Genomic DNA, 13,432 nt, shown 5'->3' with positions numbered 1-13,432 from the left:
GAGCGTTTCAGAGCTCATTCAGGTATGCTGCTGTGTGGTGGGAAGCGGAAAATGAAAACTCCGGCATGCCATGTCATGGAAGGTGGCCTGTGCTCATTGCGAAGTGAACACTGAGTGCTGTGAATGGAAAGGCAAACATTGACAAGATAATTGCAAATATTGAGAAAATGAAAAAAAAACAAAAAAACAAAAAACCTTTCAGCCATCCTACAGGAAAGCAAGTTCTGTCTTTAGTTCATACTCATTTTGGCAGGTCTCTGGGAACAATTGCATTGTCTTCCCCTGGCCTTCCAGGCACCTGATTGCCTTGACTGCTCTTATGAAGCGGTGTACTTTATTCTTTCAGAAGAAAGAAGGGCTCTGGAGTTAATACTCAACAGCCAAGCATGGAAGGCTAAATTATAATAAACTAGTGAATAAACAAGCACCCTTGGCAGGTCCCTAACTCACCCCTTTGCTTTTTTCTTTCTACTGAGAAGGTCAAGACAAAAAGGATCTCTTCTGTTAAAATGAGCGTATCACTCATTGTCTACTACTTTTCATTTTTAGAGTGACAGGGGAGGCCAGTCTGACAGGAGCCTGAAACAACAGGCATAAGCTGGCTCTGTCCAGGCAAACCAGGACATATGACCAACTGACCTCTTGCCTATTCTAAAGGCTAAGAGTGTAGCGTGAGACTCTGGCATCATGCACATAGCTTTACTGAATGTATGAAAATAAAAAAATATTTGGTACAAATGGATTGTTTAATAAAAATCAGAAGGTAGAAAGGACGCTATCAGGACAAAAATGACTACACTATAATTAGTCTAAAAATTTCCCTTTTAGAATTTTGGTCATGAAGCCAAACAGACACCTCAACTTGGACATCCATGGGAAGATCAAACACCATAAGCCTAAAACTGAACCCATCATCAAAGTCCCCGAACTAGTTTCTCCTCTTGTTTTGCTCAATATTAAAGAATGGCAGGCACTCGAGATAGAAATCCAGTACTCACCCAAGATAGCACATCCTTCTCCCATATCACATGTCCAAACACATACCACGCCACAGGATCTTCCTCCCTTATAAATTTTGATTCTGTTTTTCTTCTGTTAGAGGCTTAGTTTAAGCCATCAGCTTTCCTGACTAAATACAGCCTTTATTAGTTTACTATGGCATCATTTCTGCAACAAATTACCACACATTTGGTGGCTTAAAATAACACATATTTATCGTCTTCAAGTTCCGGAGGCCAGAAGTCCCACCTCAGTTTCATTATGCTGTAATCGAGGTTCCAGTTCCTTCCAGGTTCTGCAGGCTGTGGCATTCCTTGGCTTGTGACAGTGTCACTCTGATTTCTGCCTCTATGGTCACCTTGCTTTCTTCTGTGTGTCTCAATCTCTCTCTGTCTCTCACAAAATCATTACCTTTGGGATTGCATTTGGAACCCACCTGGATATTTCAAGATAATCTTCTCATTGCAGCTGCAGAGTCTTTGCTATATAAGGTGTTATGGGTTGAATTGTATTCCCCTAGCATACATATGTTGAATTTGAATCCCTAGTACCTTGGAATGTGACCTTATTTGAAGATAGAGTCTTTTACAGGTAATCAAGTAATGAGGTCACTAAACGAATATGACCGGTGTCCTTATAAATAGAGGAAGTTTGGACACAGAGATAACCATAGAGGGAAGGTAATGTGAAGAGACACAGGGAGAAGACAGCCATCTAGAAGCCAAGGAGGGAGGCCTAGAACAGATTCTTCCCTCCCAGTTCTCAAAAGAACCAACTCTGACGGCGCCTTGATCTTGGACTTCTAGTGTCCAAAACTGTGATACAATAAATTTCTGTTGCTTAAGCCACCCAGCCACCCAATTTGTGGTACTTTGTCATAGCAACCCTAGCAAAATGCAGGAGTTGCGGGTTGCAGGAGTTAGGACTTCTATCTTTGAGGGTAATATTCAGCCTACTACCTTGCCTTAACATGTCAAATTTCTTCTTGTCACCAAGCTCGCCTCTTCCACGCTGTGCTCCACAAGACTCTCAATGATCTTTTTGAGATGCAAGTTAGTATGTCCCTCTCTTGGCTTAAAACTGTTTACCCTCTGGATAAAATTTCACACCTTTTCTAACCTGCTCAGGCTCACTGATGGGCTCTTTCTACTTGCTTTTCCAAGTCTCTGTCTTTGTATTTTCTTTGTCTTCTGTCTTGGAAATTTCTCTTCTTAAAGTGTCACCTCATGACTTCTTCGAGAAAGCTTTTCTTGACCCACCCTCCTCATGCCCCAGCAGGATCACTTTCGTAGGCATGTGACCTGTGCTTAGAAGGGCACTCACTGCTCTTACCATCTGAAATTCTTAATTTATGAACAGGGGCTCTAAATTTTAATATTTCACTGGGTTTGGCAGATTATGTAGCTAGCGCTGCTTCTCATTTTGGTATGTTTCTCTCACCTCAATGGTTTAAGAGCTAGCTCTCCCTCTGGAAGTTGTTTTGGAAAACTTCATTCAAGAAAGTTGATCAGAAGAGACGAGTTCAGTGTGAGATTTGCCACAGGGTTATTCCAGTTAGATAAACTGTATTTCTGCAATGTGAATCCCATGATCAGAAAGGACTCTCATGGGTGATCAATGAGATAGAAGAAGCTGGTGTCTTAGAAGAAAGAGATGGCCATTTAGCTACTGGTCTTAGAGAAGTTTTAAAGACACAACCGTGTATCTGAATGTTCTCGATTCTTTGCCTGCCAATATGAGACGAAAGAGGAAGTTATGTTGGAGAAGAAAGAGTCCTAACAGAAAGAACAGATCTACATGAAAAATTAAAACATTATTGATGAATCTGACAATTTTGGGTCATTTTGCTCGTAAGACATTTAGTTTGTTTTCCTTGGAGAGGACCACTTAAGTAAAAGTTCTCTCCTTACTTAATCCACTTCCCATCTAACCATCTCCCATCAAATGCTAAGAAGCAGCCCTCCTCCACTCCTACCTGAGAATCTGGATCCTCAGAGTTGACCTATCCATATCTATCTCCATCCCCGAAACATAACACAAGAAGACAGACATCATGTGGATGCTTCTCAGGGAGCTCTATCAACAATCCTGCTCTCCTGGAGCTTTTATTATGATGGTGGAGTAAGCTTTTGTTTATCTGCTTCCATGTCATTGCTATTGTAAATAATGCTTCAGTGAACATGGGGATGCAGATATCTTTTCAAGTTAATATTTCATTTTCTTCTGATAAATTCCCATAAGTAGAATTGCTGAGTCATAGTTGTTGCACCAATTTACATTCTTACTAACTGTGAACAAGGCATCCATTTTCTCTACATCCTTACCAGTACCTTTTTTTTGACTTTTTGATAATAGCTATTCTAACAGGTGTGAGATGATATCTCATTGTGATTTTGATTTGCATTTCCCTGATGATTAGTGATGATGTCAAGCACTTTTTATGTGCCTGTTGGTCATCTGTATGTCTTCTTTGGAAAAATATATATTTGAATTCTTTGCCCATTTTTTAAATTGGATTGTCTGGTTTTGTTATCGTTGTTGTTATGGAGTTGCTTACATATTTTGGATCTTAAACACTTAACAGACATATAATTTGCAAATATTCCTCTCATTTGGTAAGTTGCCTTTTTATTTTGTTGATGGTTTCCTCTGCTTTGCAGAAGTTTTCTTTTAGTCTGATGTAAACCTATTTGTTTGTTTTTGCTCATTGCCTTTGCTTTCGGTGTCAACCCCCAAAAAATCATCAGCTAGACAGATGCCAAGGAGCTTACCACCTGTTTTCTTCTAGAAGTTTTATGGTTTTAGGTCTTATGTTCAAGTCTTTAATTCATTTGAGTTAATGTTTTGTCTATGGTGTCAGATAGTGGTCCAGTTTTATTCTTTTGCATGTGGCTGACCAGTTTCCCCAGCATCATCTATTAAAGAGATTGTCTTTTCCTCACTGATGTTCTTGGCTTGTCATAAATTAATTGACCATATATGTGTTAGTTTATCTATGGGCTCTTTATTCTGTTTCATTGATCTATGTGCATACTTTTACATCAATAGCATACTGTTTTCATTACTATAGCTCTGCAGTATAGTTTGAAATCAGGAAGCATGATGCCTCCAGCTTTGTTCTTCTTTCTCAAGACTACTTTAGCTATTTGTGGTCTTTAGTGTTTCCATACAAATTTTAGGATTGTTTATTCTAGTTCTGTAAAAAACACCATTGGAATTTTGATAGGGATTGCATTGAATCTATAAATTCACATAACGATATGAATTCTTCTAATCAATTAGCACAGAATATCTTTTCATTTATTTGGGTCTTCCATTTCTTTCTGCAATACCTTATAGCTTCTAGTGTACAGGTTAGTTAAATTTATTCCTACACTTTGTTTTTTTTTTTTTTTTTGATGGAATCTTAAATGGGATTGTTTTCTTAATTTTTTCTTTCTGATAGTTTGTCAGTGTATAGAAATGCAACTGATTTTTGTATATTGATTTTGTATTTCACAATTTTACCAAATTCATTTATTAGTTCTAACAGTTTTTGGTGAAGTCTTTAGAGTTTTCTACATATATTACCATTTCGTCTGCAAATAGCAATAGTTTTCTTTTTCCTTTTCCAATCTGGATGCCTTATATTTATTTAATATAAATCTTAAGTGATTAGTATAGGAGGTTTTTACCCTCAACAAAATTTGAAAACCATGGCTCTGTTTCATGTAACACTGAGGACTTAAGGATCCACTTATGTGTGCATTGAAATAAATACAGATCTGTGTTTGAGACAAAAGTTACCCTTCTATGTGGGGATTTCCTTGGTCATCACTGGATGGATATGGGAGAGGCCATCTGCTTAGGTAAGCTGTATGTTTGGCAACTTAATTTCACAGTTCTATGTGAATCCAAATTTTGCTTAGGAGTTTTCAAAGAATATGAGTCTGCCCTAATTAACGGCATGAAGGTCCTGTGTATTACATCCTTGTCAAAGGCCATATCTTTCAACTGCCCAACTTCCTACCCAAAGCCAGGCTGTGAGAAAAAGAGTTTTACTGAAGATTTCACACAGCCAACAAACTTCCATTTATGTATCTTTTCAAAATTCTACTTTTTATTTTAATTAAGATAAAAATTCACATAATATAAAATTAACTACTTTAAAGTTTATAACGCAGTGGCATCAAGTGCATTCATAATATTGTGTGGCCATCACATCTATCTCATTCCAAAACATTTCATCACCCTAAAAAGAAACCCCATACCCATCAAGCAGTCATTTATCTTTCCCACCCATTCTTAGCAACCACTAATGGGCAACCACTGATCTGCTTTCTGTCTCTATGAATTTAGTTGTTTTGGGTAATTTGCTTGAATGAAATCACACAATATGTGACCTTTGTGTCTGGCTTCTTTCACTTGCTGTAATGTTTTCAAGGTTCATTCATATTGTAGCATGCATCAGAACTTTATTCTTTTTTTGACTGAATAATATTCTATTATATGGATATATCAACATTTTGTGGAATATTAGACACCATGGCAGAGACAGTAAAAATAATATCTTAAAGAAAAATTAGTTGTTCCTGTCCAACACATCTCAAAGAATGTCAATATTCAGCCTTCTGCTCCTTCTTTATGAAAAGTTAGACCTAATTGGGATATTTGTATGCAATAAAGCAAAGAATCTAAATTTCTTGACAACATCTATGGGATTTGAGGATGTCCCAGCAATCCATTTGGGAACTGTAGATTTTAGAAACTTTATTTCAAATCAGTACAGTAGAAACTATATACAGTTTATGTTGAATATTTCTCAGATCCATTGTTTGTGCAAAGCTCTGGTAAAAAAGACTTTAAAACTATAAAAAAATTAGTATCATTTTGCTGAGAAATTAATAAAATTTTTGTTTTTATTATTTGTGATGATAATTAAAGTCAAGAACGCTATAGCTGACTACTCATGAAAATTTGTATTACCATATACAAATTCATAGTTGCGTCAAAGTGGAACTCGAGTTTCTAATCTATACTTTTCCCTCATCTTCCCTCCACTATCTCTACTGGTGCAGAACATGCTAGCCCACATCCTTCCTTTGCGTATGAGAGATCACCCACTCCATCCCCTGTGGGGTGTGTAGAAATCTCCATGGGCTATTCTGAGCCTTGGGTCTAGCATTCAAGCTTACCAGAGCTAGAACAGGGAAACTCCTCCAGCCAGCTGACATTTATCATATACCAAAGGGGATTACACTGGGATGACAAGAGCATATCACAGTTACTGTATCCTCAGCAGCCCTGCCCACCTGTTGAAATTGACCATACTGAACTATCAGTGCATTCATTGCTATAGTATTAGAAACCTTAAGCTCATCAGCAAAACCAGATTCAAGTTCCACTGGTTTTAACAATTATTTCTCTACTAACCTAGCCCAGAATATCCTCTCCCTCCTCTCAACTCTTAATGCATTAATTATATTCTGAATCAGACCTTGGCAATTATACCTCTGTGTTCTGTTCTGTTCTTCTAATAGTTTGAAAGTACTATATCTTCTAGCTTTAATTTACCTCACTTTGGCCAATGTAGCTGGTGTAGTCATTAAATACAGACTCGATAATGGATAATTGACTGATTGGTTGATTGGTTAATTGGTTGGTTGATTGATTGTGTACATATGTGATAGAAAATATTCAAATTATTGGGTTGTGTTTATATAATACTGCATATACCAGCAAACTTAAGCAATCTGAGCTATTACATAATTTTGAATTAAAAATTCAAATTATTCACAAATTACAGAAAAATGTTAGTAGTTTATATTTTGAATTTTAGGCTTTCCATGTACTTTAAATGTGTAACAGAGTAAAAGCCATTTTTATGCAACTTAAAAATCATGCCTTTGTATAATTTGTTAATAACCAACCATATATATATATATTTTTTTTTTTTTTAATCAAAGCTGTGGTACCTTCTGTTCTAGTGCAATTTAAAATTGCCTTTGGGGAAAAGGGGTCTGGCCTTTTAAAATTAGAGTTAGGTACAGGTATAAAGCCTGAATTCTGTGTATATTAGCAAAGGATACTGTATGTTAATGTTCAAGCCTTCAGAGGTTGAGAACTGACTAAGAGTGAAGCAAAGGAAAGATATTTTCCCAGGTAGAAAAAGAACATTATTCTTTACTGATGAGCATAGGATGTGGTCTTCACAGCCACGGAATCATTTCATTTTAGCAATGGGGAGGATTTAGAGATGATCTTTTCTGATGCTCTCATTGTACAGATTACTAACCTATCTAGCCCTAAGCTTTTGCCTCCCACCTCTGCCCCTCCCCAGCCCAGCAGGAAGGCACCAAATGATGTGAACTGGACTGGGTTCCTGGCCTCAGGGACCAGGAGCTTCACCCTCACCTTCCCTGAAGACTCACTGCTTCCTTGGCGCTGTCACTTTACTTTATCCCTCTTCAGCCCTTCTGGCATGATACGTCTAGGTTCCAAACAATTTGTTTCCATGCCTACTTCCAGTTTGTATGACTAGCATGCCACAGCAATTGATTAGAAAACATGCTGGTTAACTTGTCTGACCCACAGTTGTGATTTGATCTTGAAACCAAGCCCCAACTATGGCCCTCTGTTTTCTGGACTTGTACTGTCATATATGGCAGCAACAAGCCACATGTAACTATTGAGACCTGGAAATGTGGCTGGTGTAAGTGGACAAGTGCTGAAAGTGTAAAATACTTTACGACTTGATGTGTTAACCACTGTACCTTCACCTTGCGGGTACAGTCATATGTGATGGTGGTCTCATAATATTATAATGGAGTTGAAAATTTCTATCACTTGGTGACGTAGTGCAACACACTCACATGTTTGTGGTGATGTTAGTAATAATGAACCTACTGCACTGTGAGTCATATAAAGGTATAGCCCATACAATTATGCACAGTACACAATACTTGATAATGATAACAAACAACTATGTTACTGGTTTATGTATTTACTATACTATAGTTCTTATCATTATTTTAGAGTGTACTCTTTCTACTTATGAAAAAGTTTGCTGTATAACAGTTATTTTAGAGTGTACTCTTTCTACTTATAAAAAAGTTTGCTGTATAACAATATGCCTTGTTATGCTGGCAGCAGCCTCATACATCTCATGTTTACTGCATCTCTTGATTGCACCATTTTCTCTTGTGCTTGATTTCATCTCATGTTGTTTTGTACAGTAACCTGCTGTATAGGCTTATAGCCTAAGAGCAATAGCCTATACCATAAAGCCTAGGTGTGGATGTGTAGTAGGCTCTACCATCAAAGTTTGTGTGACTACACCTGATGATATTTGCATGATGACGAAATCACCTAGCGACTCATTTCTCAGAACATATTCCTGTCATCTAGTGGCACGTGACTGTAATGAGTTAATGGCAGAGTTCAAGATAAGGGAGAGAAGGGACCATTTCTGAGCTTGTGTATTCATTAAATGTTTACAGTGCAGCATTGATCTGTCTTGTACATTTTAACAGACAAGAAAAAGAAAATTGTTGTAAATTCAGTTTATTCCTAAAAACAATAATGACTTACTTAAGTCTCAAGGAAAACCAACTAAGCTATTTCAAAAAAAAGACATATAAATTTTTTAAACTTTGAGAGTATTTAACAGTTTCTTGAAGTCAAATAAATTGATGATTTCTTAGTATATTAATTCTAGAAACCTAGAAGTCCCAAGAATTAGGTTTCAAAGGATTTAAAAATATTGATTTCTTATACATCATATTTTAATTACACTTTTAACATGTAGTCTTTTTTATGCAAATTGGAATTGGGCTGCTTTGTTTTTGAGATTACTTTGCCCATGAACAATTACTGTAATAAATTAGCAGTAGCACGTGAAATTGTAAATGGATAAAAGGCTCATATTCACTCTTTTCCAAATGCATCAAAAAGCCCACATTTCCCATTTAATGGAATGCTGCTCCTTCTAAACTCCTTTGGCGCAATAAGCCTTTAGCTTTCTTGTTTCCCTTCTTCAAGGAACAGGACTCAGGAGGATGTTAATTTGTGCATGCCATGTGTATCTTCCTCCAAAAGCTTCAGGTATGCACATCTCAGAAGTTAAAACACTTTCTATATTATCACTGTAGGGCTCCAGGTATGCATGCAGGTGAACGTGTCTCAGAGAAGGAAGGCGATTTCCTTCCCTTCTTGTTCTCTCACTTCCCATGTCTTCACCTGGCTGGCCACGGTGAAGCTGGTAAGTATGTTTTAAATTTTCAGAACTCATTGTCCTTGAGTCCAAAAATAGATGAAGACGGTTGCTATAATGAATGATATAATATCCCAGACCAGGAGTCTTTTCCAAAAAGATGGGAGTAAGTGGTTTTAAAAGAAGTGGGAAAAACTTGGGAGTCAAGGATGAGTCACAGAAACCTGGTTTGGCCAACTGGATGGACGATGGTGCCTGCCAGTTTCCGAGGGTGAGCCAAGGAAAGAGCAGGTCTGGAGAGCAATCTGAGTTTGATGTGTTTGTAGAACATGAAAAGAAAGATGCCAAGTTGGATTCAAGTTTGGAGGTTGAGAAAAATCTGGGAAGAATGTATAAATTGGTGGATCATTAGATAATGGTCGAAGGAAAACACATGAATTAAAACCACCATTATTTCTTTCAAAAAGGAATAGGGAAGAAAAATCTGGATCAATTTTTTTTTTCTTTTCTAATGCTTAAAAGTAGAACATCCATCCTAGTTAGATGCTGTTTGTGGCAAGCAATTTAAAATTATTATTTTTCCTTTCCTAATATTTAACATGGAGATTTTGAAAGAACTCTTCACTACAATCTAATGTGTGTTTTTTATAACCTCTGGATGGTAAATTCTTAGGGAGCAAATATTTTCTCAAAATCATTCTTGGCATACTTACTGTAGAGAAATGTCTATGAATAGCTAAAAGACAGCTTTTAGTTTTAGACTCTTCACTCCAGCAGAAACTAGTAACAAGAGCATACTAATAAAGTAATTCCTTAAAAAATGCCTTAAAGACATTTGCAAGTATCCTTAAGTGTTAATAAGTCCAAGAAAATTATTAATATATGTACTGTCTTGCTATAATCTAAAGAAAGCACAATCTGTCTGACCACACAGAGATAAGATATAGTTCAAGCTGCAAGAAGCTCACAATCCTGATGCATTTAAATATCTTCATGCAAAACAAAGAAGTATCTCTTCTAACGCAGTCACTATTTCACAGAGGAAGTATTCTTTAAAAAAATTTCTTTAAACAAATAAAAGTTTAAAAATCTTTATAATCTTCAAAAACAGGAGTTCTAGAGATCATGAGAACTGAGAATGCTGTTAGATGTTTCTCTGTGCAGTGCTGTATGATACATCTGGAAAATGCTGTCATGTTTCTGAGTTGTTCTAAAATCGGACAGGAGGAAAAACTCAGATAGTAGTGTTGTAGACTTTCCCAGCACGAAGGGATCAAGATTCATTTCTGATCCAGGCCTCTGAGGAAGATGACACTGTGGCAAAGAGCAAGTAGAAGAGCTTCTGAGGCTTCCTTTCATTCTCACCCTACCAACCGTGGGCGCAGGAGGCAAGCTACAGGAGGGAAATCAGTGGCTAGCTTTTAGAAAAGACCCGATGTATTGTTCTAATAGAAGTCCAAAAAGGTATTAATTTCACAGAGTTTAAAATCACACTAAAATATCCTTTGATACTTTTCTTTCTTGGCAGCTTGCAAATACTACAAAATATTCGGTATGGCACAACATATTTTTGCAAATAACAGTAAACATAGACATATTTTATTAACTAATAACAGACTCTAATACATTTAAGCAGCCAACCACTGTCTTCCATTTTCTTCACATTGAAAGGAAGAAACAAAGTTTTCTATGAGGACGTGTGATTTTCATGAAAAAAAAAAATTACCATAATCTTGGCACTGATTGAAAACAAGATCTGTGGCAACTCCCAGACAGAAAAACAAAATGCAAACAGGGCTAGTCCAAAGAGAGTAATGAGGGGTTCTGTGTGTAAGTATATGTGTGTGTCCACGCTTACATGCAGATTCTTGTTTTTGCTCTGGGTTGACATGAGAAGAACAGGGTTAAAAGGGAAAAAATGTAGGGGACAGTGTAGGCATGGCATTTCATCATTCTCTCTGACACTCCCTTTCGGAGAAGGCAGCATAGAGCCTTGGATCTGGAGGCAGAAGGCTGTACTTGCATTTGCTGGGTCCCTTAGTGCTCAAAGCCACACAGTGAAGGGTGGCAGGAACCTGGCCTTGATGTTAAAAACCTTGTCTTTGGTTCCATGTTCTCTGCATTTCAGTAGCCTGATCTATAAATCAAGGGCATAAACACTACTTCATGTGATCAATTTTAGTCATGTAAATGTTTGATCAACTTCAATGAAGAGTTATCATCATCTCTTCTTGAACAGAAATTATAACTGAATCTGGGGAGTTGGGCTCACACTCACAAGGCTTGCACAGAGGTGCACCTGCTCGGGCCTAAAAGTGAGTGCAAAGGATGAAAGATTTTACCTAGAGTCTACATTTCACTCCTCATCCTTCAAAAAAGGGAGAAAGAGAAAAAAGACAGAACACAGAGCGTGTCACTTCTGAGAAATCATCACGGTTCAACCATGCAAACTTATGGTCAGCAGACACGCAGACATCAGTCACAAAAATGCCCAGTCACTGGACCATGCAGCACCCCACAGTCTGGTGTGGTCTCTACACAGAATACACCAGATGACAGTACCTAACACCGTGTGCTCCCCAAGTAAAATATTAAAGTATAGCCACAAGCGACATACAACTATTTGAGTATAGGAGGCACTTAATCTAGCTGGGGCTGTGGGGGGACCAGATGGACCCAGAGACTTCTCGAGACTTGGTAAGGCATGCTCATAGCTTGGATGTGACTTTCCTCCTTAGTTGTGTTCAAGGATTTCTTAGGGAAAAAGTACAAAGTCACCAACATGAGAACTGTTTCCTCATTTGAGATGCTTACAGTGACAGGAAATCCTCTCCAGATTGATTTTAGGGTAAAAACAAACAAACAAACAAAAACCCAATACATCATAACTGAAAACAAAACAAAACAAAACAAAACAGGGTAGGCTTCAGGACTACGTGGTCCAAGCCTCAATATTTTCACCTGGTCCTAATATCCCTCCGGGTATCACTCATCTGTGATGGCTACATTTTCAGCAAGCTTCCCTTTCAAAGGCGTAAGTTCATGCAGCACCTTCTTACTTCATTTTATCATATTCAGATCCAATGAAAGAGAGCAAGAGTATCTTTTGCAGGAGAACTAGCCAAAATCTTTGCTTCTCCTTGGGCCCAAGGCACTTGTACCTTGTACCAACCCTGTACCAACCGCCGATTGCCTTTAGACAACTTGAGGCTGGGCCTCTCAGACTTGGGGGCATAGAGAAGTTAGGGGAATCCTCCAGTTAATGTAGGGTGACAAACATAATGCTTACTAATCTAGGAGAGTCAGAAAGACAGTAGTTATTTACTTTGCTCTACTTGTAAAATTTAGGACTTGCTCTGATAATCACTGAGGCACGATTATTTTTATATTATAATATTGGGATTTTTCATGAACTATGGTACAGAACTAGAAAGGAAGTCATTATGAAGAGGCTTGTAAAATAGATATAAGTATTTTATTTATTTGCCAACAAACATACACCTCAAGCTCATTTTTTCATTTGCCTTAACATCTGATCCTCGAAAATCTTCTCATTCAATCAGCATTAAAAGTCAACAAAATTATTAAAACTTCATCTGTTTAATGAAACAAACTTCAAAATTTAATCTCCCATTTCAACTAAGTCTCTAGTGGTGTACTTATTATGAACATTGAAGAAAGGCACACTCCAGAGGAAGAAATGAATTGACTAAGGTACACACATTTGATAGAATGTAGAATGTTTTTCCAAAGTAAGTAATCGCTTACAGTGCTTATTTATTTAAATATTTACATAATTGGTAGTTGATGGATTATTTTATGCATTATTATCTCATGCCAAATAATATTATTGGGGTAGACAATTGTTGCTTTTTAAGATTATTATATTTTAGATGTCTTCACGAGGTACTTATTTTCTAACTGAATTATATAACATGACCCAATTTAAACAACAAATTAAAAAAAATGGAGGGAGGGATGTTTCAGATTCTACAAAATTCTGGCCTTAGGCCTTTTTTCATTCTCCAAACTCTTCAAAGTTACCTTTCTACATAAAGGAATCACAAAGCTCTATTTCTACTTAATTTTAACTTTATTCTATTTCCAACTGAATGCAGGACTCCTTCATTTGTACATCATATTTGAAATTCAAACTCACATGACACGTACAAAACTTATCCTTTATTCATGCAAGGTAAATTCTTTCTCCTCATGCTGTAATAATCTCTGTTATTGGTACTT

This window comes from Pteropus alecto, unplaced genomic scaffold, assembly GCF_000325575.1.
Source record: "Pteropus alecto unplaced genomic scaffold, ASM32557v1 scaffold87, whole genome shotgun sequence".
Taxonomy (NCBI): Eukaryota; Metazoa; Chordata; class Mammalia; order Chiroptera; family Pteropodidae; genus Pteropus; species Pteropus alecto.
The sequence above is the reverse complement of the archived record's forward strand: the minus strand, read 5'-3'. Positions refer to the sequence as shown.